The sequence below is a fragment of the Schistocerca serialis genome, chromosome 2 (assembly GCF_023864345.2).
Source record: "Schistocerca serialis cubense isolate TAMUIC-IGC-003099 chromosome 2, iqSchSeri2.2, whole genome shotgun sequence".
In the NCBI taxonomy this organism is placed as follows: domain Eukaryota; kingdom Metazoa; phylum Arthropoda; class Insecta; order Orthoptera; family Acrididae; genus Schistocerca; species Schistocerca serialis.
This window is the reverse complement of record NC_064639.1, coordinates 1,099,463,695-1,099,491,687: the sequence shown is the minus strand read 5'-3', so window position 1 is coordinate 1,099,491,687 and position 27,993 is coordinate 1,099,463,695.

Sequence of the window (27,993 nt, the reverse complement as noted above, 5' to 3'; positions counted from 1 at the left end):
TGGTGTCTTCATTCTGTTTTAGTTTTCCAGGCTTGATTAACTATGACTGTTCGCACATTGATATCTATATAAATAAAAAATAAAAAAAATAAGAAACAATAAAAAAGTAAAAAATAATAACTTCCGCACCCTGCAAGAAATACCCTTAATTTTCGTTTGGCAAGGACACAAGTGGCGGTGCCCCGTAGGGATGGCCTTAATTTTGTTTTATTTATTTTCTTAGGAAAAAGAAAGTGGTCAGAACGACAGAATGTCAGTCCTAAGAGACCGGGTTCAATTCCCGGCTGGGTCGGAGATTTTCTCCGCCCAGGGACCCGTTGTTAAAAAAAAGGGTCAGCGTCACGGACTGCCGTCCTAAGGGGCCCGGGTTCGATTCCCGGCTGGGTCGGCGATTTTCTCCGCTCAGAGACTGGGTATTGTATTGTCTTCATCATCATTTCATCCCCGGCCGGCGCGCAGGTCGCCCAAAGTAGCGTCGAATGTAATAAGACCTGCACTAAGGCGGCCGGACCTGCCTCGTAAGGGGCCTCACAGCCAATGACGCCAAACGCTCATTTCGTTTCCACACGCGATGACACAAGGGTTCATCACTTCAAACAGGAAACAAAACGGCAGTCCATGGAGTGGCACCTTATCATCTTTTCTCCGAAGAAAAGGATTGAAGCTGCCGCCTAAGCGCATAAAATCATGGCGGCAGGTCTCCTTGGAGGGTTAATTCTGTTTGATGGCTTCCCTGAAAACGTACTTCTTCTGCTCCCTGATAACTCAAGGCCTTCCAGAAAACAAGCTCCTGAGAGGAGTTTGCAAAACTTCATTGGAATGTTCTATCTCGTCCACTCTACCGCCCGGATGTCGCACCTTCCGACTTCCATCCGTTTGCCTAATGAGAGATGCACTCAGCGAGAAGCAGTAGGTGGGTGAAAGGGAGGTTACTGATGTAGCAAGACGTTGGCTCCAACGTCTGTTATCAGAGAAGTACCATCCGAGCGTACACGCCCTCCAGATAAGGTGACGTAAGACAGTCGCATTGTACGGAGATTATGCTCATAAACAGAATATTGTAGCCAAAAGAGTGGGGAATATATAGTGTATTTGAATCCTGAATGCAACCACTCTGCTTTCAGAAAAAAGTGTACTGCATTACTTATTGAACGTCCCTCGTATAAGCCATGCTGTCTGTGGTGTCACCGCCAGACACCACACTTGCTAGGTGGTAGCCTTTAAATCGGCCGCGGTCCGTTAGTATACGTCGGACCAGCGTGTCGCCACTATCAGTGATTGCAGACCGAGCGCCGCCACACGGAAGGTCTAGAGAGACTTCCTAGCACTCGCCCCAGTTGTACAACCGACTTTGCTAGCGATGGTTCACTGACAAAATACGCTCTCATTTGCCGAGACGATAGTTAGCACAGTCTTCAGCTACGTCATTTGCTACGACCTAGCAAAGCGCCATTACCAGTTACTATTGATGCTGTAAAACATGTACCGTCAAGAGCGATGTTCACCATTTATGGATTAAAGTTAAGTATTCCACAGCTACGTCCTTTTTTGCTAGTCTAATTCCTTGACCTGTTCCAGACCTCACGCCAGCCTGCGTGAGCCAAAACGCGTGCCTTTCGGCTTCCTCTCATAGTGGGTTGGCTCTCTTGCCAATGCACAACACTGTCATTTTGTACATTGACTCAGGTTGGCTCTTAGCTTATGTGACGCCACAGTTAAAACGTAGCCATTTTATTATACCTCAAGACGATAAGAAGTTCGTGGTTACTAGTAAATAGGGAATGACTTTGCTGCTGACCGCTCTGAAGTATGACCTCCTCCAAAAAAATAGAACATCTTTGATTAACAGTTTTAATTTTACTCTCACTACCGTTTTCACTGGTAAGATGTGACCCTCCAGACTTCTGTGTCGAGTTCTTCATCTCAGAGAAGGATTTACGCGGAACACCCACGACTATTTTGTTGAGTATATTCCGGTTTCTGATTTCCCCTACAGTTAGTGCTCCCTGCAGTTCCCTTTAGCGCCATAGAAATTAATCCATTATGTCTTTACTCATGCGCTATCACTTTCTGCTTGTCAGTATTTTCCACATACTCCACTCCTCAAGGATCCTGGGTAGGGCCTCCTTATTCCCTATCATAAAAGCTACAGGTAAAGAAATTAAACGATAGGAAATGCTTTTAAGCTAGAGTGACGTGGCTACTGGAAAAATTCAAAGAAATCGTAAAATCAAAATTACTTTCGTGAAATTAAAGGTAAACATACTGAGAGCAAAATGAACTGATAAACTCAGTAAAGAGAGCTGTTAGACTGAATACATTTTGACTTCAGTGAATAGGAACTTTATCTGCGGACGTGATACAAGTTGAAACTTAATAACGTGGGGAGTCCTGTATTAGAGGCAGATTTTGACAGAATTTTTGGAGGTTTTCTATAGACAATAGGGAAGGCATAAGTGACGTTCATTTCGAAATTCTCAGATTTATTAGGGAAAAAGCTTCAAATTATTATTGAACCATACTGCGTAGAATTACCGGAATCGAGCCATTCCATCTGACGTAGGAGTAATATCATCCACACAAACAGAAGGCTTCAAATGGCTCTGAGCACTATGGGACTTAACATCTGAGGTCATCAGTCCCGTAGAACTTAGAACTACTTAAACCTAACTAACCTAAGGACATCACACACATCCATGCCCGAGGCAGGATTCGAACCTGCGACCGTAGCGGTCGCGCGGTTCCAGATTGTAGCGCCTAGAACCACTTGGCCACTCCGGCCGGCAAACGGAAGGACAGATGAAAAATCCAGCTATCAGACAATCGTATTATCACCTTATGCATCCATGATGCTGGTAAGAATAACATACAGAAGAACAGTGAAGTAGCATTAGGATCTGTTAGAATGAAAGTGTGATGTAATCGGATTAAATAGGCCCTAAGGCCGGAACGCAAACTTCGTCTCGTACTATTCAACACGAACATCAAATAAGCTGCAATAAACGGTATTAAAAGCAAGTTTCAGGAAAGGGATAAAATTCCTTACTGAGAATAATTACAGGATCTGTTGAAAGGAATGGGCAGTCTAATTAGCACTGGATTTTAATTGAGAGGATTACAAATTAAGGTGCAGAATGAGATTAGCTGTAAACTCAACGTGAAAATTGGATAACATGAAGCAGACAACATGAAGGAATTCAGCTAGCGTGAAAGCAAAATAATCCATCAAGGACGAAGCAAGGAGCAGACTAGCACAAGAAACGAGGTAATTCCTAACTGAACGTATATTAATGTACCTATGAAGCACAGATTGATATGAAAGTAAATCAAGGACTGTTGCGAAAGTTGAAAAAAAATAATGTAATCCCTTGAGATGTTGTGTTACAGAAAAATGCCGAAAATTCATTAGACTGATGTTATAATAAGAAAACTTAACGTAATAAACAGGGCGTGGTCAAACTTTCGCCTGCGAATGACTTATCGGATCATGTTTTGCCACTTTCCCTCTATACGGTGTAAACATTCTGTGTGGTGGTGCCTGTTGGAGGACTAAACACTTGGCCTCCCTTGGTTAAGGAAGCTCCCACTATACGAGCCCCAACAGTTCCTCCACGATCGAATACCCTGACATCCAACATAATACACTGACAACTACACAGAAAATGTTCGCCGGCCGGTGTGGCCGAGCGGTTCTAAGCGCTGCTGCTACGGTCGCCGGTTCGAATCCTGCTTCGGGCATGGATGTGTGTCATGTCCTTAGATTAGTTAGGTTTAATTAGTTCTAAGTCTAGGGGACTGATGACCTCAGATGTTTAGTTCCGTAGTGCTCAGAGCCAATTGAACCATTTTTAGAAAATGTTCTGACCTCGCCTGTCTCTCGCAATCTGTATAGGGCATTGTACAGGTGCCTTTCATGCTCAAATTCACCAAATAACCTGCAGGATCGGCTAGCATCTGCATTAATGTTCAAGCAGGTATTTGTCGCGGCGTTTCCATGTTTTTGTCCAACACTTGTTGAAAACACTCTGCAGTTTCTCCATGCTTTCAGCTGCTCGCATTACCAACACACCGATGCCATGTATGCTAATACATGAAAAAGTTGCAGCCCCTCTTCAAGAACCATTTATCAGCTACCATACATCAGCTACCGAAGGAGTGTCTGTATCGCAAAGGCACAGAAGCCACTCCTGCGGGAAGGACCGTGGTTCGTGGCCGAATAGACACTCTCTTATCATTTTTGTTCTTATTCACGTTCCGCCAGTAAAGTTTGTTTGATCACAAACTAATTTTCGGCTTCAGATTCATAGGTGACAACGTTGCATGGTAGTGAGGCATGGACTGTAGCAAAACCGGAACAGAATACAAATGAAGCCTTTGCTATGTGGTACTACTGAAGAACGTTTAAAACTAGGTAAGGAATGAGGACGTTCTCCTCAGAATCGGCGAGGAAAGAAATATGTGGAAAACACTGACGACAAGGAGTGACAGTGTGATACGACATCGAGAAATAACTCCCATGTTACAAGAGGGAGTCGTAGCGGGTAAAGAATATAGAGGAAGACAGATCTTGGGATTTTCCAGCACATAATTGACGACATAGGTTTCAAGTGCTGCTCTAAGATGAAAAGGATGCCACAGTATAGAAATTTGTGGCGGGCCACATCAAACTATTCAGACGACTGATGACCTAAAAATAAATAAATAACCAAACAAATGTTACTCGTGCTGTCACGGTAGAGGACGGGTAAGGATTTCGCAGCGGAACTTCTGCAGTGTAGGTGGAAGACCCTTGGCAATATGTGGATCCGCCATACAGTCCATATAGTTCCGATCTCTCCCCATACGATTTCCATATTTTTGGAGCACTAAGAAAAATATTAGTGTACGCCTGGGTAAAGCATGGTTCCGCAGTCAACCGCAATTGTTTTTCTACGAAGACACCGACCGTCCTATGCCACACTGGAATCAACAGTTTTGGCTGCTTCTGAAACAGTAAATTGGTTAGTAACATTTATCCCACTATCTCGTTCTCATTTGCCTGCACCTTATAGTTTCATCCATGGATATAAACATTGTACACAACAGGGCACACTTTACAATTCACGGCACATCTGCACTTGCTTTCACATGCAAAAAATTTTCAGATCCTAATAGGGATCTTACTTCTTCTCCCTCAATTCTAATTATTCTGAATTTTTTTCCTTGGTTCCCTTTATTAGCCTTTCAAATGTGCAGTCTTAATAACATCGCGGATAAGCTAAAACCGTCTTCTTCCCTTCTCGATTATTAATTTTCTGTACTGTCGACTTCTCTAATTGCTCTCTTGTTTCTGTACAAGTCGTGGACAACCATTCACTCCCTGTATTTTGTCCTTGCTATCTTCGAATTTTAGTGTATTCGAGTCGACAAGTCAAAAGCTTTCAGTAATACATCACACGCACGATTGCACCTCCTCCTTACACAAACAGAACCAGATGATAATTCATCAAAAATGACACATCATAATGGACTGGAGAGAAGGCCGTTCTTGCCATATTTTGTCCTTGACTCACTCAGTGATATTAATTGTTTATGTGTCTACCCTGCAGGCTCCCGTTTCACTTCTCTTTGGAGTGCACCACTCTCGCTTATTACAGATAGGAGAAATTTACTAATGATTTCATAGCTATATTTCAATGATGAACTTGATGATGAGTGGTGGTAAAACGTGTAAGGGAGCAGTGCTTAGGTTTTGGTATTAGTGACGACGCGTTCCCGCAGCACCCAACACCCCGTACGGGTGCAGCGCTAGAAGCCAGCATAGTGGCCCGGTGTGTCGGGCGAGCGGCTAAGCGTATTACTCTGTAATTAGCTAACTTGGCCGCGAGATCCATCAGCCGGATTCGATTGCCGGCTCCTTTGACAGGGCACCGATTATATAGGGTCTGGGTAGCCTGCCAGCACACATTTGATCTCCGCATCTGTCAGTCTCTGATCTGTGACTTAGTTACAGTACACGACGATACGGTAATGCTTCTGCTGCCATGAGTCTAACTAACTAAATACCACGAACTGCAGCAATCAGTTTTACCATTTCGAAGTTTATTCGACAAATGTCAGCACACTAATTTCTTCGTGTTTTTTGTTCATATTAATTTTACATTTATACGCATGGAAGTGGACGGTCAATGTCTTTTGTGAGTCTCACCATGATACTTTCTCCAGATACAGACACTTCTCTCACAGACTCCTATTTTGTATCTCAAAACATACATTTATTTGTGAAGGCCGGTTATAAAACTAAAAAAGGGTGAGGCGCTTAACGATCTCAAATTATTTTTGAACCGTTATAGACATTTTTAAGAATAATCAGGGGCTTATGAAATAAACAGCAATACTTTATCGCAATTTCAGCTAGGTATAGGCATCATCTTTGATTTTTTAAATGGAACCGTGCTACGATCTGCTGTCGCAATAGCCAGCCTGTAATTTCCCCCGTCCTAATCGGCCTAGTGGATTGCAATACAATTGACCGTGGTCGCGTGTGCGTAAAGAAATTTTACAGTGAGCAAGGCTATCGTTACTGAAGGAAAATAATACAGTTTAGTAGGGGGAAATTGTACAGCAAACTCTTCTGATGGAAGAATGTGTTGTAAACCTAGTCTAAATACTGATATTAATTTTGAAGTGGTTAGAATGTAGTGCAATCGCCCACGAACCAAGCAGGGGGGGAAAAGGACACCAAGGTTCAAAAATGGTTCAAATGGCTCTGAGCACTAATGGACTTAACAGCTGTGGTCATCAGTCCCCTAGAACTTAGAACTACTTGAACCTAACTAACATAAGGACATCACACACATCCATGCCCGAGGTAGGATTCGAACTTGCGACCGTAGCAGTCGCGCGGTTCCGGACTGCGCGCCTAGAACCGCGAGACCACCGCGGCCGGCAACACCAAGGAATATTTAATACAAAAGACACTGATAATACAAAAAAGTACTGATTAGCTCAGAATGGGATAATTAAACGGTCGCCCACTCACTAGGGCAATGAATCTTCAGGATCTTATGAAAGGTAATGACAAAGAAATTTAAGCCAATAATCACTGATATGGCAACAGAAGGTTGTCACGCTTTTCCAAAAGACAGTAGTTCACGAGAAAATAACTGAACCAGAAGGCACTGATATAATTGACAATCCTCCCTATTCATGTTATTAGCATGTTTAAGTATTTCCATAGCCTCGCTGATTTTCCGTTTCGTCAGAATAGGCTTTATTGCCAACATACAGGCTTCGCTGAATTTTATTTCTTTTCCGCAGTCTTTATAGACTTTATAAAGCATAGTCACATAAGAGTCCATCTTGCCAACTAGACGTCTACATTTGTTGACTGGATACTTCGCCAAATTGTAAGTAGGCGAATTGATCCCATTCATTATTCGCCTCAAAAGATAACTTTCCTTATGTATCTTTTGAACACCGTAAATTCTAGGAGAGACTGGTAAGCTGGGAATGAGACCGTTGGCTGTATCAGCGTCAATTCCGAGTCCTTGATCGAGGCCTACGTCTTTAGAAATGTCTTCGTCGTAGGGTCCGTCCTTAATTTTTGTAGATGGAATTAATTAATAATTCTTTCATCTTGTCCTCTTACTGCATCGTGTCTAAGATGACAGTAGCATTGCCTTTGCCTGCTGTTAAAATCACAATCTCATCGTTGTTCAAATGGCTCTGAGAACTATGGGACTTAACATCTGAGGTCATCAGTCCCCTAGAACTTAGAACTACTGAAACCTAACTAACCGAAGGACATCACACACATCCATGCCCGAGGCAGGATTCGAACCGGCTACTGTAGCGGTCGCGCCGTACCAGACTGTAGCGCCTAGAACCGCTCGGCCACTCCGGCCGGCTTCGTCGTTGTTCTTCAGTTCCTTTTCCCTCTGTGCTAAGTTATCTTTTGAGACTTGGCACGTTGTATAACTCGAATCGTTTCCTGCATAATTTTCTCGTCTTCTATTGCATATTTGTGCCGGAGTGCTGTTTCCACTTTAAGCAGGCCGGTTATGACGAAACACAAAATCAGAGAGTCTATCGAAATACTTAACCATCCTAATAACATGAATAGGGAGGATGGACTCCGGCTTGCCACATGTTGGGTGCCAGCAATCAGGGCCCAACAGACCGCACTGTCAACACGAGGCACGAGCACTACCGGCGAGTAACTGCCGCCGCGCGGCCGACGTCCAGCATTTGGTAAACAGCAGGCAACTTGTCATTCGATCACCTATCACGGCACGTAACATAAGAGCCAGCAGACTACAGAGGTTACGATCTCCCTCCACCGCAATAACCTATTAAAATAAAGTTCCCTCTCTCTCTTTCTTAAGTTACCAATGAAAGAACTATCTTCTTAAAATTATGACGTAATGGCATGCGCAGTAAACTGTAACAACAAAATACAAGGGACACTGCGTAGCTGGAACGCACCAGTAGACCCAGAAGAAGGCCGCTGCAACCGTGACCGAAACGTTGGTTCTTCTCCAGCAGCAGTAGTTTTATACAATATGACTCGGTACCATACACAGAAAAATTTTATGTCGAGAAAGCACTTAGTTTGCAGTTACTTATTCTGAAATACTAAAGTTTGAAAATAAAGTTAAATGAAGTTTCTTGTTAAGATAATGACTGGCGCTAAGTGAAACTTTGTTACGTAAAAAATGACCTTCAATAACCTCAGAGGCCGGCCGGAGTGGCTGTGCGGTTCTGGGCGCTACAGTCTGGACCGCTACGGTCGCAGGTTCGAATCCTGCCTCGGGCATGGATGTGTGTGATGTCTTTAGGTTAGTTAGGTTTAATTAGTTCTACGTTCTAGGGGACTGATGACCACAGCAGTTAAGTCCCATAGTGCTCAGAGCCATTTGAACCATTTTTTTTAGTATGTCAACAATAAATACATACCAAGCTAGCAGAAGTCACTCGATAACTTAAATACAGAATAAATAAAATTTCGCGCTCTTAATTCGTGCTGTATCTTTAGTTATTAGTTGCGCCAGTAAAATTTTACGTTACTTTTAGTAAATGATGTTAATACTAAAATTTGCAAAACAGTTTAGCCCCTCTTATGCAATACATGAATGGACAGTTACTGAGGCAGAAATTTTAGACCGAAACTGGTCATTAGCAAACAAACAAAACTGGCAGAAAATAGTTAGTCAATGTTCATATTCTTACCACTCTCGGTGATTGCATGGAAAAGACAGGGACGCTTGGCCGAGTGGTTCTAGGCGCAACAGTCTGGAACCGCGCCACCACTACGGTCGCAGTTTCGAATTCTGCTTCGGGTATGGATATGTGTGATGTCCTTAGGTTAGTTAGGTTTAAGTAATTCTAAGTTCTAGGGGACTGATGACCACAGCAGTTAAGTCCCATAGTGCTCAGAGCCATTTCAACAGGGACGCTGCTTGATAGTAATGTGTGAGGACAATGACAACACAGGCGCCCGACAAGTTTTAACTATTGCAGTTTATTATTCAAGTTAGTCATACTTTGTGAAGGAAATGCCATTGCGTAATGCCTCTACAAGGCTAGTTATAGAATGAAATTTTCACTCTGCAGCGGAGTGTGCGATGATATGAAACTTCCTGATATATTAAAACTGTGAGCCGTACCGAGATTCGAACTCTCCACCTTTGCCGTCTTGCTGGTGATCCCCAGACACAGGGACGCTTGCGGCACATGCAGTAGTCAGAACTGCAGCTTCTTCCGCTGGACCACTCCTACCGTGCGCTCAATATTCACGGGTTAACGAATTAGGTGCGTTTACACTGGCACTACCATAGCTACCACCGAGTCTGCAGGAGCACCTAACAATCACTTCTGCACTCTTTCATCACTAAAGCTACTCGCCTTCCTCTCTAGTCGCAAAGCGACACAGACTCTCCATACGCAAAGATAAACAACGGCACAGCTACTGCCATTTAGTCGTTCTGTGTAATAAATTTCCTTGGTTATTACCTAGAAATTTGCAGTATTTACATTATAATTACAAAGAACTATACAGGGTGAGTCGCGTAAGAGGTTCAAAAATTGTTAAAATGGCTCTGAGCACTAAGGGACTTAACTGCTATGGTCATCAGCTCTCTAGAACTTACAACTACTTAAGCCTAAGTAACCTAAGGACATTACACACATCCATGCCCAAGGCAGGATTCGAACCTGCGACCGTAGCGGTCGCGCGTTTCCAGACTGAAGCGCCTAGAACCGCTCGGCCACAACGGCCGGCCCGCGTAAGAGGTAACACCCCCATTATTCCGGGGACGATTGGACGCATCGGCATGCGGTTTTCGGTGAATCATAGCGGACTATGGGGCACATACGTTGGTACCTGCACAATAATCACAACGTTTATATTGACCGAGATAATGAGGCAAGTACATGTTTTAAATGGGACGCTATATTTTTTTTACCATCATTCGAAAGCTCTGGAAACGACGCGTATAGTGATGTAACGCGTGTTGCTATTGTGATTCAAACTTTGCTTAAAAGAGGGCGGCAACTTGGCGCGCGGGTCGCGCGAGGCGTGTTTACAGTCTGCAGCCGCTTCCGACCGCCTCGACCTTCAGTCGTACAATATTTCCCAGCGTCTTTTAAGCGAAGTTTGAATCACAACAGCAACATGCGTTACATCACTATTCGTGTATTTTCCTGAGCTTTCGAATGATGGTAAAAAAAGTATAGCGTCCCATTTAAAAAAACATGTCCTTGCCTCATTATCTCAGTCAATATAAACGTTGTGATTATTGTGCATGTACCAAAGTATGTGCCCCAAAGTCGGCTATGTTTCGCCGAACAACTCTTGTCGATACGTGCATCGCCAACGGAATAATCGGGGTGTTACGTCTTACGCGACTCACCCTTTATTCACTGGGAAATAAAGACGCTGTTACATCCATTAAATATTAACTATAGTTTGTGTAATAAAGCTTACGTGTTCAGAATCTGAAGTACAGTACAAGTTATCAAAGGACATAAAGGCCGAAAAATTCTGAATGACGCAGAACGTATTTTATCTGCATTTACGCTTGCAATTTTATTAGTAAACTAGGTACAGGCATAAGCCATGATTTTTAAATGGGATACGGTGATTCTTCATGCTGTTCTTGCGGCCGTTGAAGGACCATGGCCGGGGAATTTAAGCCTCTCTCGAAGGTAACTTGCGTCGCCGAAGCAATTGGTACGTGGTGTTTACACTACTCACGACGGAAACCTGTGTCGTATAGCATTAATTTGTAGTCCATTATCTGGCCTCTATTGCCCTGCATAGCACGCCCCAGCTCCCTGCTGCTAGCGTTCTATTTCAAAGGAACTGCCCAAGTGAGTCAATAAAACATAAAACAGGATTATCAGAAAAGATTCGGCTACATATTTCCAGAAAGCGAGTCGACAGCAGATATGAGTGTGTGTGTGTGTGTGTGTGTGTGTGTGTGTTTGTGTGTGTGTTTGGAGCTTATTGACGCATATCGTGTAACGCCGAAATTGGAGAATGACAAGATTCACATAGTCGCTTGTGCAGAATGCCTGGATTCACGTAGTCGCTTGCTATTTGTAGACATTCCCCATGTACAAACGGAGAACGTTGAGTAAGAATATTATTTCTCTTGCGTTTTATACCATACTTTATAAATTAAATAATTGTGAAGTTTGTTACTAGACGGGAGAGCTCGAGTAACAGCACTCCTAAATGAACCGTTGACCATAAGATGAACAGTACATTATAAACGAGAAAAGAATACAATACCAATAATTAACTTAATTACGGATTACCGATATATAACCTTATTTATCAAAATGGTTCAAATGGCTCTGAGCACTATGGGACTCAACATCTTAGGTCATAAGTCCCCTAGAACTTAGAACTACTTGAACCTAACTAACCTAAGGACATCACACACACCCATGCCCGAGGCAGGATTCGAACCTGCGACCGTAGCAGTCCCGCGGTTCCGGACTGCAGCGCCAGAACCGCTAGACCACCGCGGCCGGCCCTTATTTATCGTCAAAACTTAAACTGTTATGACCCTTTGAATTGTACTAGAGTCCTTTGCTTTTACCACTGCTTTCAGTTGTGGAATAGTTCTTTTTGAAATGACAGCGTGTATAGTCTTCCGTTCTACTTCTCGAATTAGTTGCAGCTACAGCGGCTCCTCTTACCGACATGCCACGAAAATACATCTCTTCTGCGGAAAGTAAGTTTTCTTTACAAATTATGATCTGACTGTGGATGTAAAGCTGCTTGAGGGTACTTTTTTGTTTGCAAATTTATAGAAGTCGGAATCTTCTATTCCAATTGTGGTGTCACCGCCAGACACCACACTTGCTAGGTGGTAGCTTTAAATCGGCCACGGTCCATTAGTACATGTCGGACCCGCGTGTCGCCACTGTCAGTGATAGCAGACCGAGCGCCACCACACGGCAGGTCTTGAGAGACTTACTAGCACTCGCCGCAGTTGTACAGCCGACTTAGCTAGCGATGCAACACTGACGAAGCCTCGCTTATTTGCAGAGCAGATAGTTAGAATAGCCTTCAGCTAAGTCAATGGCTACGACCTAGCAACGCGCCATTAACAGTTTATATTCTTTATCACGTACCGTCAAGAACGATGTATACAAATGATGGATTAAAGTTTAGTATTCCAGCAGCTACGCACTTTTCTTTATAGCATTCATTACGTATCCTGTTTCAGACCTCATGCCAGCCTGCTTGAGTTTAACGCGTGCATTTCGGCCTCCTCTCTCAATTAGTGTGCGTAGTGTTGGCTAACTGCCAACACTACACCAATAACAACTGCCAACACATTTCTGGTGTCTGCGCAGCCACATCCGACATCACGAACTTGTATTGGTACGGTATTGCCAATCTGAGCTGGAGAAAATCGTCGTTCTAATGTTCCTAACATTGTAGTTGCTTGCAGTGGAACGTTATATTTCGCTGCAGCTCTTTTTAAACTCGTGTTGTTCACTCTGGCTTGGCATGGAGACATGGTGGGGTGCAGTACCTCTTCTTTATTTTCTTTCGCAATATGGTTTTCGATAAGGCCACTGATGGAACATCCGTAAAATGTTACAAATTACTTAGAGCTGTTCTTCGGTTTGAATATTCGCGATTCGGTCACCAAGCAGAGATGACGATGATATGCCACGTTTTGGTTTAACGCTGAACATGGTTTCATAGGGACTTTGGCATACTCCTCCATCATAAATGGTGTTTTAGGTTCAAAAATGGTTCAAATGGCTCTGAGCACTATGGGACGTAACATCGGAGGTTCAAAAATGGTTCAAACGTCTCTGACCACTATGGGACGTAACATCGGAGGTCACCAGTCCCCTAGTGCTTAGAACTACTTATACCTAACTAATCTAAAGACATCACACACATCCATGCCCGAGGCCGGATTCGAACCTGCGAAATTAGCAGTCGAGAGGTTCCGGACTTAAGCGCCTAGAACCGCTCGGCCACCACGGCCGGCGGTGTTTTTGGCAAACTGAACAAAGGGCAAACCATGTGATCCTATTATGTATCGTTATCGTTCACCCATGCATCTAACATATTCTGTATATCTTGTTTCGCCTTTTCAACTGAGCGTTGTGTTTATCTATGACGGTGGAAATGCCGGTCGGCCAGGAAGCATGCCGAGGTGGTCCGCACAGTTCTGCTAACTCTGTGTACCGGATGTTGCAGTTCTTAACGCACTTGCCAAGTAAGCAGGAGATCCCGGTTCGAATCAGTACCTGGTACAAATTTTCAGTTGTCGCCGCTGATTCCGTGTGATGTCCCGATGCAGCTGACATCAGTAATCTTTTTCCTTCCATTTACTTTCTCTCCCCTTCCCTCCCCCTTCAACTCACACGAGACTTTACGTGAACAACCGTCTCATTTTTCCACATAGCGCATTGTCCGATATGACTTGATTACAGACTACAGTCCACCCGACCATTATCTGGTTGAAATCCAGCTAGGGCAGCAAATGTTAAAAAAATATTTTAGGAAGATAAGACGCCAATTCTTCAGCTGTCATAGTTCTCAAAAGCCGTGGCTGGAAAAGCTTTGTTAAATGATCTTAATACTTTGAAACTATGTTTGCCATCACGTTATGACTGCAGGACTATCAAATGGACTTATTGTTTGAGTTTAACTCTGATGTGACCACTGATTGAGAAAAAGCCTTTTATCGGTACATTTGAGATTGTTTTCATAAAATTAAATACAAGTTCATAATGGTCTTGCATTTAATTTGCAGGTTTTTAAGCATTCGTGTTCTGCCTTCATCGCCTATTCTGGTGTGAGTTTCAGGTAGCATACGGTACAATTCGCCGTTGGTAACATAAGACTGTATGTCTGTTTCACCTGGTTTTCGTGCTATAATTAATTGCTTTTCACAATTCATTTTTGGAACTTCAAAACGTTTTAATCGTCTGTACTGCAAACGAGTCCTGCACTTTGTTTTAGCAGAATTCTCTCCATTAAGAATTTTACGGTATTATTCTTGAGAAAAATAAAAACAACTGTTTTCTCGTTTATTGGCAATTAACGCACGTAACTCTAAACATGGTTGACTGCAGTATCCATTCAGTAGAAATTAGGCTATCGGATAAAAACAGAACTCAATAACACTTTGGATAAAGCTGTTAACAGTGGGGCTCCAACGTGTAACAGATAGGTGCCACTTGGGCTTAATCTCGGAAGGACAATTGTTTTGGTTACAGACTGTCGCTTCTCTGACGATATCAGTGTTTCGTTTCGACCTCCACCAGAGCAATGTGTGTTTGTTGACACACACCGGTGATTGTCCGAAGGTGTAATAATGTAACGAAATATTAGCGCTTTCACCTAAGTATTTGGTATGTGTTGGCATTCACTAAAGAAAGCCGACGTCTCCAACTGCAGTCTTTCACTGTCAGTCTTCTGACCACTTTGGAGCGGCCCACCATGAATTCTTGTCATCCTGTCAGTTCTTGTTGTCAGAACTGTTCATATGTCCCTATCTTCCACGACTGTGCAGAGATGCTCCTCAGTCTCTATCAGTCCAATTAATTCTCAACATTCTTGTGCAGCACCACATCTTGCACGCTTCGATTCTCTCATTTTCCTGTTTACCCACTATCGATGAGTCACCAACATACAATGCTGTGATCCAAAAAAATTATATTCTCAGAAGTATCTTCATCAGATTAAGGCCTATGTTTGATATTATTAGTTTTCTTTCCACCACCAGCAATCTCTTTCACTGCGTAAGTTTGCTTTTTAGGTCCTCGTTGCTTCGTCCGTCATGCGTTAGTTTGCTTCAAAAGCAGTAAAATTCCTTAACTTCCTCTACTTCGCGGTCATCACTTCTGACGTGAACTTTATCGATAATATCCTTTCTTCTGCTGCATAGTTACTTTCAACAATCTTCGGTTTTGTCTACACCAATATTGTGCACTCATTAGAATGCTGATTCCCTTCAACAAGTCCAGTAATTCTTCGTCACTTTCGCTGAGGATAGCAACGTCATTAATTTTCTTTCACCCTAATTTTAGTTCAAGTCTTGAAAATATATATTTATCTCCTTCATTGCTACTTTGAAGTATAACTTGAGCAGTATAGACAATGATTGATCCCTGTTTACACCATTCGTAATTAGAGTACTTCTCTCTCGGTCTTCGTTTCTTATTGACGCCTATTGGCTCTTGTACGAACTGTGTAGTACACGTCTTTCTATATAGCGAACTTCTGACACCGTTTTACAATGCTGAACGCTTCTTTTATTTGAAGAAATATTAAGAACGTTCTTCACTTATCTTATGGCTTGCTTCCAAAATCGAGCCTAACGGATGAATAGGACTCTGTTGTCTCTTCTCTCTGAAAGCAAAACTAATCTCCATCTAACAGGTCCTTAGTTCTCTTTCCACTGTTTTCTATATTATTCATGTCAGCATCTGGGATGTATGCGGTTTCAGAGTAATTGTACAGTAGGTCTCGCCCTTATCTGCCTTTACTGTCCTCGTGATAGTGTGGATGACATTTGCCGATACTGTGGTGGTATGTCTCCAGACTCATGGATTCTACATACCAACCTGAATAGATATATTTGGTTGCAAATTCCACCAACGACTTTAGAAATTGCAGAGGAGCGTTATCTATACCTTCTGCTTTACTTGACAGCAAATTCTTCCAAAGCTACGTCGAGCTCTGGCCCTAATACTTCCTCTTGACAGCTCCTTCTCAGAGATTCAAATGGGGCAACAGTCAGGAATCTTTTGGCAATTTAGAGATCCCCACGACACAATTTCAGTCACAGGTCACATGTCCTGTGGATACGCATTATTTCATTAACGCAGTGACTCAGCGTCTTGAATCCCATACTACGAAGTAAGGAAGACAGTCGGAGAGTGCGACCCTAAGTTGGTGCGGCTCAGCAGCTGCTACCTGGGAGCAGGTAATCAGCGCTGCCGGCGGAGACAGTCCAGGGCTACTGGAGTACTCCGCGACAAACTAGTAGCAGCGCTCCTCCCTGGGGCAGAGTTACCGCAGTTCTGCGCTTACCCTCAACTCCGATTAACGAGCTCTCCGGACGGGCGCTTCTACTTCATTGACCCAGACATTAGTAGCCGGCGGCCATAAGCACTAGAACAACGGTCCGGAACTCTAACTGCACTCGGCCGGCCGGAGTGGCCGAGCGGTTAAAGGCGCTACAGTCTGGAACCGCACGACCGCTACGGTCGCAGGTTCGAATCCTGCCTCGGGCATGAATGTGTGTGATGTCCTTTGGTTAGTTAGGTTTAAGTAGTTCTAAGTTCTAGGGGACTTATGACCACAGCAGTTGAGTCCCATAGTGCTCAGAGCCATTTGAACCATTTTTTTTTTTAACTGCACTCTCCAGAGGAGTAACTGGAAATTTCAGGTTCTTTCTAAGTCCAGAATCTGCACCGTTAAATTTTGTTGTTCTCGTCAAACCGAGATATCTCCGTGTGAAAGCGCTCACTCGCATGATTTGTTTGTGTGTGTGTGTGTGTGTAGAGGGTAGGTATAATTAGGTTGTATTACCAACTGTGTAGGCTGGCACAACACTTGACCATAATATGTTCGGTTCAAAAATTAACCTACACCACGTACGTGAATGGGGTAGTTGGTGTTCTATGACCCAAGACGTGTTTTTCAATGCTCTGTTAACCACAGGAAATCGCCACTTGTATCCGCCCTTGCAATGGAGGTAAATGTTACCATGCATTGTAGTGTAGTTCAGTGGATTACCCTGTTTCCTCAGCCACAAACAGTATCTCGTGATTCCTTTTATTTGGTCAATATTACTCAAAGGATACAGGATGGAGAACACAACACAAAAAAAGATCAGAACACAAGATAAATGGATAAATTCAACAGGTCAGGAATCTATGAACTCACATGCAACACATGCCAGTCAGTATACATAGGAAAAACACGCAGAAACTTCAAAACAAGAAATTCGGAACATCTCAGAGCTTTAAAAAGCAACACCTCCCATACCACATTTGCTGACCACCTTACAGCCAACAATCACCAGCCAACCACAATAGAAACAGACTTAAGAATACTAAAACCCAGCCACAGTGTATACAGCAAACTGACCATTGAGGAAAACTTCCATTTACAGAAGGCAATAGCAGAAGGAAAACAGGTACACGCACACACACATATGAAAATCAGATACACTAAAATCTGCAAAGACGCACCATTTACACACAAAAGGAGTATCATATAAAAGACAACACACACAGCTAAGAAGCACACACACACACACACACACACACACACACACACACACAGAGCGAGAGAAAGATAAAATGCAAACAAAATTCAAATTTGACGCCGCACTCCCTGGTGAACAAATGAACACTGACTGGGCTGGGACACATACCAAACCACAATCACATGTGAGAAAAATGTTGTTTTGCATAATTGGCGGACCTCACATCAAAAAAAATAAAAAATAAAATAAAAAAAATAAAGAATAAAAAAGTAAAATAAAAATTTAAAAAACTTCAAACAAGTCCATTGCAAGGAGCTGCAAATCAAAATAAAAAAGACGGATATTACTCAAAGGATAATTTCAGATTTACATCAGAAAAATTATTTTTGGATTACTTTTGCTAGCGTTACAATCTATATTGTGATAATTTTGTACCAATATCTACCAACAGTAATTACGAGGAACTAGAAGCTACAAACAGTTCCCTTCTGAAAGCTTCATGGAATCGTACTGTATGTACGTTTAGGTTACCACTGATTTGTTTTTGTATCTTAAAAAGTAAACAACCGTTACGTACATCTACAGATTTTTCCACTTCCATTAATGAACGTTCGCTACGTTTTAATGAAACGAGAAGGATGTTAGTGGAAAAATTAATCTTCCAGTATTTCCTGTAATTCTGCAAACGCTGGATCGAGTATTTCTGGCCATTAATTTCGAATATAACAACTTCATTTAGAGGACGTTGAATTAGCCTCAACTGTACGAATTTCTCATTAAAAATATAAAGGGTTTTGAATCAAGTATTTGAAAAACACACAGCTATTAAAATGGCTTGAACCCCAAACATGTAATTAAAAACTATGGCGAATAAGAAACAAATCTTACAGAAATTATATACTATAGGCCGACGAACAACTTTAATAGTTCGAACGTTCTAAGCAAAGATTCGCAAGCACATCGTTTATCTGAAGTTACGTATGAGATGGGTAACTATGCGTTTCCTGCAGTTAACACTTCAAACGTTTACGAAATTGAGATTACTTTGGTGGTAAGATTTCAACCTCATGTGCATATCTGAAGTACTTCATTTCAGTAATTTCTCGGTAAATGTCACTAAACTGCTTCCAAAACTCAACTTCCTTTTTCTACAGTGTATATTTAAAAAATTTCGAGACTAACGTATCATGACAGAGGTAGTAAAAGTATGACATGAACGCCTGGGAGTACCCGAAGAGCAAGTTCCTGCACCTAATTGGACGTCTTACCTATATTCTGCGCCTGGAGGCGCCGTTCCTTCTTGAAGTATGAGAGGTGTGTGCGTAATTGTATCTTTTCAGCGCAGATGACCTTAATGGTTGCGTGTGTGTTTTTGTAATCTCATATTCGTGTTGGAGATGATAATAGAAAGGTAAGGGTGGAAACAGGTGCCGGCTCATAGTCTACTCCTCTCGAAGAGCACCGTTGAGCCGTCGAACTTAACGTCTGCATCCAACGGACGGATCGCCGTCAACAGATTTGCATGTCTTCGCTCCATGAGACACTGCGGACGTTCGGAACTGAATCCAGGACACTGGCCGAAGACTGATGATCAGCGACTTTACGCTGTCACCCCACCTATCCCCTCTGCCGTAAAGGGAAAGGAGGAAGCAGTCAACAGTAGGTTGCGTACCCGGACGGTCATCCATTCAGGAACTGGTTACACCCGAAGGGTGCTTGACTTCGGTGTTCTGACGGGAACTGTTGTATCTACCTCGGCATGTCGGCACGTCGTACAATAGAAGATTAAGAACGGGTGAGATTCCATAATTTAAACGTCCTTAATAGTTGATGGGTCCTTTCATTATGACTGAACGGAAAGGAGAATATTACAGATCACCCATAGATGTTGGCAAACGATACAAAACTGGAGTCGACATGCGTATACTTCGTTTAACTGCCACTTAAATTGGATTTCATTGACTTCTGAAAATAAGAAGGAAAAAAATTCTCTGATCCAAATTATCGTGGGTTCATGTAGTCTGTTAACGGCAATATTTTATTGACGCAGAATCATTGAGGACTGCACTCTGATATTTAGTGTGTGCTAAACTGATAATTAATTATTACATGGTCAAAAGCCTAAAATAACCATTGCACAGAATTACACCGTTGCGCAGACATCCAAACCCATAACTTCCGTTGGCTGCTAACTCCCAGAGAGAGCGACTTTCTCCAACGTAAAGATATTCGTTGTCGAAGGACAGCTACCGAAAGGAAAACACCTCTGCTTTCTGAAACCACAGCTCGATATTCCACATAGAAGTGACAGTCGTAGGTGAAAAGGAACATTGCATCTCCTTTCTTTTCCGAAAAGCTTTCGACATTCTAACATACTGTCAACTGACTGGGATGATATGATCAGTGTCTTATCGTACAGTAGATTTTACATTAGTAGAATTCAAAGAGCTACAGTGAACGACTAGTGTTGTAGAGAAACGAAAGTGACGTCTGATTTGCCAAAGAAAGCGTCATAGGTTCAATAATGTTCTGAATGCATATAAACTATTTATGCTTTACGGTCAGTGATTCAGGTTGCTCGTTTAGATACTTCATACGTGAAAGTCATAGATGGATGGCTGTGATAAAAAAACGGAACGCGTTAGGTTGTGAACTTGGTATACTACATGGGCACTCATTGAAAATGTTACAGAAGCATGATTTGTATCAGACCACGTGAAACACGTAATTTAAACACATTGTACTAAGACTACAAAGTAGTATGGAACGGGAAGATAATGTGAAATTTGTAGTAAGAAATGTGTTCGGATAGCTTATGATTAATTTTTGTTAAATTTTTTAGGGAGATGTTTTTAAGGCAACATTGCACAAGGCTCTACTGCGACAGGTTCGAAAGTAATGGCTAAGTATTAGGCGTCCCGAGTAAGTCTGGTCGCATGGAGAAGTCAAATGAATTCTAGAGGCTTGTATTTATCGATTTACCTCAAAAAGTAAGGAAAGAAAGAAAAGGTCACACACGAGTAGGAACGGAGTCATTTTTCCCCTTACGCTATGCAGGAACGATGGCGCAGAAAGTGGGTGTCGTTGGTATTGTATACCTACTTTTGTACACTGAAAAATTGCAAGTGGCTTGCCCCACACAGGATGTAACAGCCAAGACAGTCCAGCCCAAATACACCCAGAATTTCTAAATACATCGAAGTGCGTTTTTAGGTCATTTAGAACGCATAATGTAGTGTATGTTATGACCTACAAAATTGTATTATAGCGTTTAGAGCTGCGCAATTATGACACCCACAATTTCATTTTAATATATTTTTATGATATTTGGTAAAATACGTAAAATATAACAACTCTGTAAATCATTATCGTATCGTCATCAGTTATGGTCCCAGTAGTAAATAAAAGGAAGGAAAAGTATGATTTAATGTCTCGTCGACAGCGAGGTCTAAGCTCGGAGTGTTTCAAGGAGCGGGAAGAAAATCGGCCGTTCCCTTTCAAAGTAAATCGCAGAAAACCTAAATCTGGATCGTTCGGTGTGAATTTGAAGCTTCTATTTCCTGAATACGAGTCCAGGGAGCCAACCACTACGCCACCTTGCTGGGTGGGCCTCTAACGTGTGCCCACTGTTCTAAACGTGGACAAACAAGTGGCTCAGGTACGGTCCATGTGTTCACCTGTGAACTTGAAGCCCATCCAGTCTGTGGTCTGCTGCTGCAGCGACCAGATAATTAGCTCGATAACTGGATATTATTTCCGTTTGTGCCAAATGTCATCAAATTATTAGAATATTGCCGCATTTGTGGGTAGGTATATTGATTATGCAAAGCTATCACGATTTGACTTTCAGGGGATTAAAAAAAAATCAAGAAAGTTCAAGTGTGAAGAACAAAGCATGCCTAGGAGAAACAGCAGAAATGACGAGAGACACGCAAGTGACCAAGTGACACTGTAGCAGGAGCAACAAACAACACATACGTCACTACGAGACGGCTTGAATGTGCCAGTAGGATCACCCAGACAAGTGTTCTGCCAGTACTACAATCTAACACATTCAGAATCACATTTCAGGTAATGGTGTGATGTGGCGTTTCAGAGCAAATTATTTCCTTTTTTTTTTTTTTGGAAAATACATCTCCGTAGTATGCAATGTTGATCAGCTGAACATCGGTGCGGCCTGAAAGGCTGGTAAAGCAACGACTTTCGTCAATGTACATGTAGTTCGGACTTTTCTGATATTTTCTTTCGCCTTTCGAAATAAAGAGCCACTAGTAGCTACACTACGGGACAAATATACCGCTGAAGTTTTTGTAAAACACTATACTGGGCATGTGGCGAGCCATGTCCCGCCTTTTAAAGACCTTCTCAACGGAGCTTTAGTAACACGTTCGATCGAACTTTCATAACACTCACTGGCAAGTTCGAATTAATAATGTTAATTAAATAACCGACTGTGCTGGTGACGTAACAGCCCAATCAACAGAGATCAAAAAAGTTGGAGTGTGGGAAATAATTTGAGCAGTCGAAAATCTTAGTACGATAATAGAATGTAGTGCCATGAAGAACATGCTAGCAGGCGTGACAGGTGTGGGGGGGGAGATTAGTGTGGAAGTTGGGGTGCATTTGAAAGTCACTTCTGGAGGTTTCTCTTGAATAACTCGAACTACTCTCTCTTGCGAAAACGTATCCCAGTACAAAATTTAACTACATGAAGTTTGTTACAAAAGGATCCTGTTCATTTTTTCTGTTGAACTAACAGTGTGCGAGTAGCAAGCGAGGTAATACGAAAATCTCTTGCATATTTTTTTAAGGCCAGATATAAAACTGCGGTTTTCATAAAACGACGTCGCTACTGGTGAATCACCATATGAGAACGGAGGTCGATGGTCATCTGGTAATTCATTACATGTAAATTAAGGTTTTGGTAGTTATTTGGACATTTGCATGCTCCTAATACCCATAGTTCAAGGTGTTGTCTTGCCTGGTCTTTACTTGTAGCTTCTAAAATACTTGTAGGTGTGCTGTAGCAGAGGTTGTACTGAGAAAAAAATTCTATACTTTGTGCTACTTTAGAGCTGATTAGCATTGAAGTTAGCCGATCACGCCGTTTCCCGTGCAAATTCAAGCGGCCGGCCACATACAGTACCGTCAAACGTATTCTTTGTTTGGTTTCCTAAAGTCCGAACAAGAAAGCGACACAAAATTTGGGCGAGGGACGGTTGTAAATGTCGTACACTAGCCATTGGCAGTCTGGGCCACGTGGGGCAGCCACGCGGTCTAAGGGCGCCTTGCCATGTTTCGCGCGGCTCCCCTCTCCTAGGTTCGAGTCCTCCCTCGGGCATGAGTGTGTGTGTTGTCTTTAGCGTAAATTAATTTAAGTTAGATTAAGTAGCGTGTAAGACCAGGTACCGATGATCTCAGCAGTTTGCTCCCATAGGATCTTACCACCACCACTACTGCAGAGCAGTCAAGTGCGCCATCATCTACACTCTGATAAAAATTGGGAATAATTTTATCCGGCGGGCCGCTTAAATTTGGGCGCGCGACAGCCTACCCTGAAACAAGCTTACAAGTTTTCCAGGCTGTTTCTGATGTATTGTTGATGTGGTCTTCAGTCCAGAGACTGGTTTGATGTAGCTCTTCATGCTACTCTATCCTGTGCAAGCTTCTTCATCTCCCAGTGCCTACTGCAACCTACATCCTTCTGAATCTGTTTAGTGTATTTATCTCATGGTCTCCCTCTACGATTTTTACCGTCCACGCTGCCTTCCAATAGTAAATTGATGATCCCTGGTTGCCCTACAGCCGATCCCTTCTTCTAGTCAAGTTGTGCCACAAACTTCTCTTCTCTCCAATTCTATTCAATACCTCCTCATTAGTTATGTGATCTAGCCACCTAATCTTCAGCATCCTTCTGTAGCACGACATTTCGAAAGCTTCTATTCCCTTCTTGTCTAAACTATTTATCGTCCACCTTTCACTTCCATACATGGCTACACTCCATACAAATACTTTCAGAAACCACTTCCTAACATTTAAATCTGTACTCGATGTTAACAAATTTCTCTCCTTCAGAAACGCTTTCCTTGCCATTCCCAGTCTGCATTTTGTACCCTCTCTACTTCGAGCATCATCAGTTATTTTGCTCCCCAAATAGCAAAATTCCTTTACTACTTTATATGTCTCATTTCCTAATCTAATTCCCGCAGCATTACCCGATTTCATTCGATTACATTCCATTATCCTCGTTTTGCTTTTGTTGATGTTCATCTTATGTCCTCCTTTCAAGACACTGTCCACACCGTTCAGCTGCTCTTCCAGGTCATTTGCTGTCTCTGACAGAATTACAATGTCATCGGCAAACCTCAAAGTTTTTATTTCATCTCCATGGATTTTAATACCTTCTCCGAATTTTTCTTTTGTTTCCTTTGCTGCTTGGTCAATATACAGACTGAATACATTGAGGTTAGGTTATAACGCTGTCTCACTCGCTTCCCCACCTCTGCTTCCCTTTCATGCCCCTCGACTCTTATACCTGCACAAATTGCAAATAACATTTCGCTCCCTCTATTTGACCCCTGCCACTTTCAGAATTTGAAAGAGAGTGTTCCAGTCAACATTGTCAAAAGCTTTCTCTAAGTCTAGAAATGTAGAAACATGGGTTTGCCTTTCCTTAGTCTATCTTCTAAGGTAAGTCGTAGGGTCAGTATTGACATATATATATATATATATATATATATATATATATATATATATATATATATATATATATATAATTGATTTCCATAAAGTGAATTTCCCTGTGATCCTCTGTTTCCATTGACATATGGACCTGACAGTCGGACCTCCTTCTTGTAACTCGTGCGCTAAGTAGAGCAGTGCCGCGAAGAGTGTTTGCTGAGGACGCTGTGAGCGCGGCAGACGCACCTGACGTCGTACCAGGAGGCGCGCCTTCCTCGCCCGGCGCTCGCGTGCCGCCCGCAAGATGGCGGTGGGCGCCGTTACTCGCCGCTGGCAGCTTTATCGCTGCCGGGTGTCACGGCGCGCCTTATCGGGGTGCCCGCTGCCCGCCTTACTGACGTTGCGGGTGGGCCGTCCGGCCGCGGATCGCCCCCAACTCCCACCTCACCTGCGCTGCGCCCGGCGGCTCGCCTCAACCTGGACCACGCTGGGTAGATGGACCGTCACACAGCTCAACGACAGTACCACGTTTACAATGAGCTACGCCAATTGTAGAAAAATTTAGAGTAGGTATTAAAATGCATGGAGAAGAAATAAAAACTTTGAGGTTCAAGGATGACGTAATTCTGTCAGAGACAGCAAATGAACTGCAAGAACAATTGAACGGAATGGACAATGTCTTGAAAGGTGGATATAAGACGAACATCAACAAAAGCAAAACGAGGATAGTAGAATGTAGTCGAATTACGTTTGGTGATGCTGAGGGAATTAGATTAGGAAATGAGACACTTAAAGTAGTAAATGAGTTTTGCTATTTGGGGAGCAAAATAACTGACGGCGGTCGAAGTAGAGAAGATATAAAATGTAGACTGACAAGGAAAGCGTTTCTGAAGAAGAGAAATTTGTTAACATCGTGTATAGATTTAAGTGTCAGGATGTCGTTTTTGAAAGTATTTGAATGGAGTGTAGCCATGTATGCAAGTGAAAAATAGACGATACATAGTTTGGACAAGAAGAGAATAGAAGCTTTCGAGATGTGGTGCTACAGAAAAATGCTGAAGATTCGATGGGTAGATCACATAGCTAATGAGGAGGTATTGAATAGAATTGGGGAGAAGAGGAATTTGTGGCACAACTTGACTAGAAGTAGGGATCGGTTGTAGGGCATATTCAGAGCCATCAAGAGATCACAAATTTAGCATTGGAGGGCAGCGTGGAGAGTAAAAACCGTAGATGGAGATCAAGACATGAATACACGAAGCAGATTCAGAAGGATGTAGGTTGCAGTTAGTACTGGGACATGAAGAAGCTGGCACAGGATAGAGTAGCATGGAGAGCTGCATCAAACCAGTCTCAGGACTGAAGACCACAACAACAACAAACGCCTATTGTCTAACTTCAAGGTGAAATGTTTGCAGGACTCCTCCCAAGAACAACTAAGGCACATATACCTCCACACGTTTTGATCTCCAAACTCCTTAGTCACTATCTGTAGACGAAAGCGGCTTGAATACGAAGGGCTACAAAACTTTCAAAGAATTCCATTTTCAGTTGCTTGTGTCTGGCCTAGCCCACTTCGATGGACTCGCGATCTGAGAGCACCGGAAAACTCTGTAGCCAGTCAGCTAATTCATTCATTCAAAGGCTGTTTGAAAAATGGCTCTGATCACTATGGGACCTAACTTCTGAGGTCATCAGTACCCTAGAACTTAGAACTAGTTAAACCTAACAAACCTAAGGTCATCACACACATCCATGCCCGAGGCAGGATTCGAACATGCGACCGTAGCGGTCGCGCGGTTCCAAACTGCAGCGCCTAGAACCGCTCGGCCACTCCGGCCGGCTCAGAGGCTGGCCTCACTTGCTGGCACCAAAATATCAGTCTTGTTCACGAGTCCTATAATACTGCGTAAGGAAAGAAAGAAAGAGGACGACATTCCACTGCGAAAGAAATGACAGAAAGCTTGACTTTTGACTAAAATAGTGGAAAACGACTGAGACAAACGCCCCTCCTCCCTCCCCCTCTCCCTCATCTCATTCAGTTAAGCGCTAGCATAGCCATCATCTGCAAATCTGTACTCCAATCGTAGTGCTTGCTGAAATAGTGACAAAAGCGAGACGACACTACCAATATCGTGCAAACGGACATCAGATATGGCAGAATAATGTGGACTAGGTGGAGATTATTAATCGAGCCTGGGTTGCTTCATTTTCATATGAGGATAAAATGACTGCCTCTCCAGGAGAGGAATGCATATTTCATAAAGAAAGGTAGAAGGGCTTGCAAATGCTTGTGATAGGAATTCAGATTTCAGACTGCTTCGTCTGCTTACATTATCAACACCTCCATCCAACCGAAGGTCTGATGGGCCACTACCACCAGGATGCTCATGAAGGCCATTATATCGAACGTACTGTGTAATAATGAAGAAATAAATATCGTTGTAAGTCCCTACTCCTTTATTTCTTGGCATGCTGTCGACAACAATATCTTTAGAGACTGAGCTAAGCCGATTTCTAAGAATTCTCTGCCTTATTGGTTAAAAACAGTCTTGGTTGCAATTTTAGTTTTTTTATTTTTCAACGACGCGTTTCGCTTTATTTAGGCATCTTCAGGTTATCTTAATTTGGTATTTCTTAGAAGAATCCATTAGTCAGTGGAGCCAAAGGGCATCGTCGAATATATTAGGCCAACATCGCCTTCGTTAAACTAAGTAAAAACATTTCTATATAAGGCGAAACGCGTCGTTGAAAAATAAAAAAACTAAACTTGCAACCAAGACTGTTTTTAAACAATACTGTTAAGCACTGGTTTGATGTATGCCACATATGGATTGGAAGAATTCTCTGCCTATAATTTCTTCATGCAGCACATAACTGAAGGCCCAGTCGGCATGAGAACACTCCTACCGAATGCGAGTTCAGTGCTTTCAAGCTATAGCGCTCTCCGCGGTGATGGAAAGAGCTGTCTGTTGTGTGACAAGTAACGTCGCAGATACCCATTGTTTTCCAAATTTTAATACTAGGACCTAACCAGATGCGTCTCGTTGTTTCCATGTTGGGGAAGACAGTCGTTTTTTTGTCCCCGCCGGCCGGAGTGGCCGAGTGGTTCTAGGCGCTTCAGTCTGGAACCGCGCGACCGCTACGGTCGCAGGTTCGAATCCTGCCTCGGGTATGGATGTGTGTGATATCCTTAGGTTAGTTAGGTTTAAGTAGTTCTATGTTCTAGGGGACTGATGACCACAGATGTTAAGTCCCATATTGTTCAGAGCCATTTTTTGTCCCCTTCAGTTGTGTCTCAAACAGTTTTTACAGTTGTAAATGGATGCAGGAGATCAGACAGGATGCTTACGTACGTGTCACCGGTCAGACTCATATCTAGACGTATCAGAGGTCCCATATCACTCCAAGTGCACATGCCTCATACCATTACAGAGCCTGCACCCGCTTGAACAGTACGCTGCTGACATGCAGGGTCCATGGATTCATGAGGTTGTCTCCACATCCGTACACGTCCATCCGCTCGATACGATCTGAAGCGAGACTCATCCAACTAGGCAACATGTTT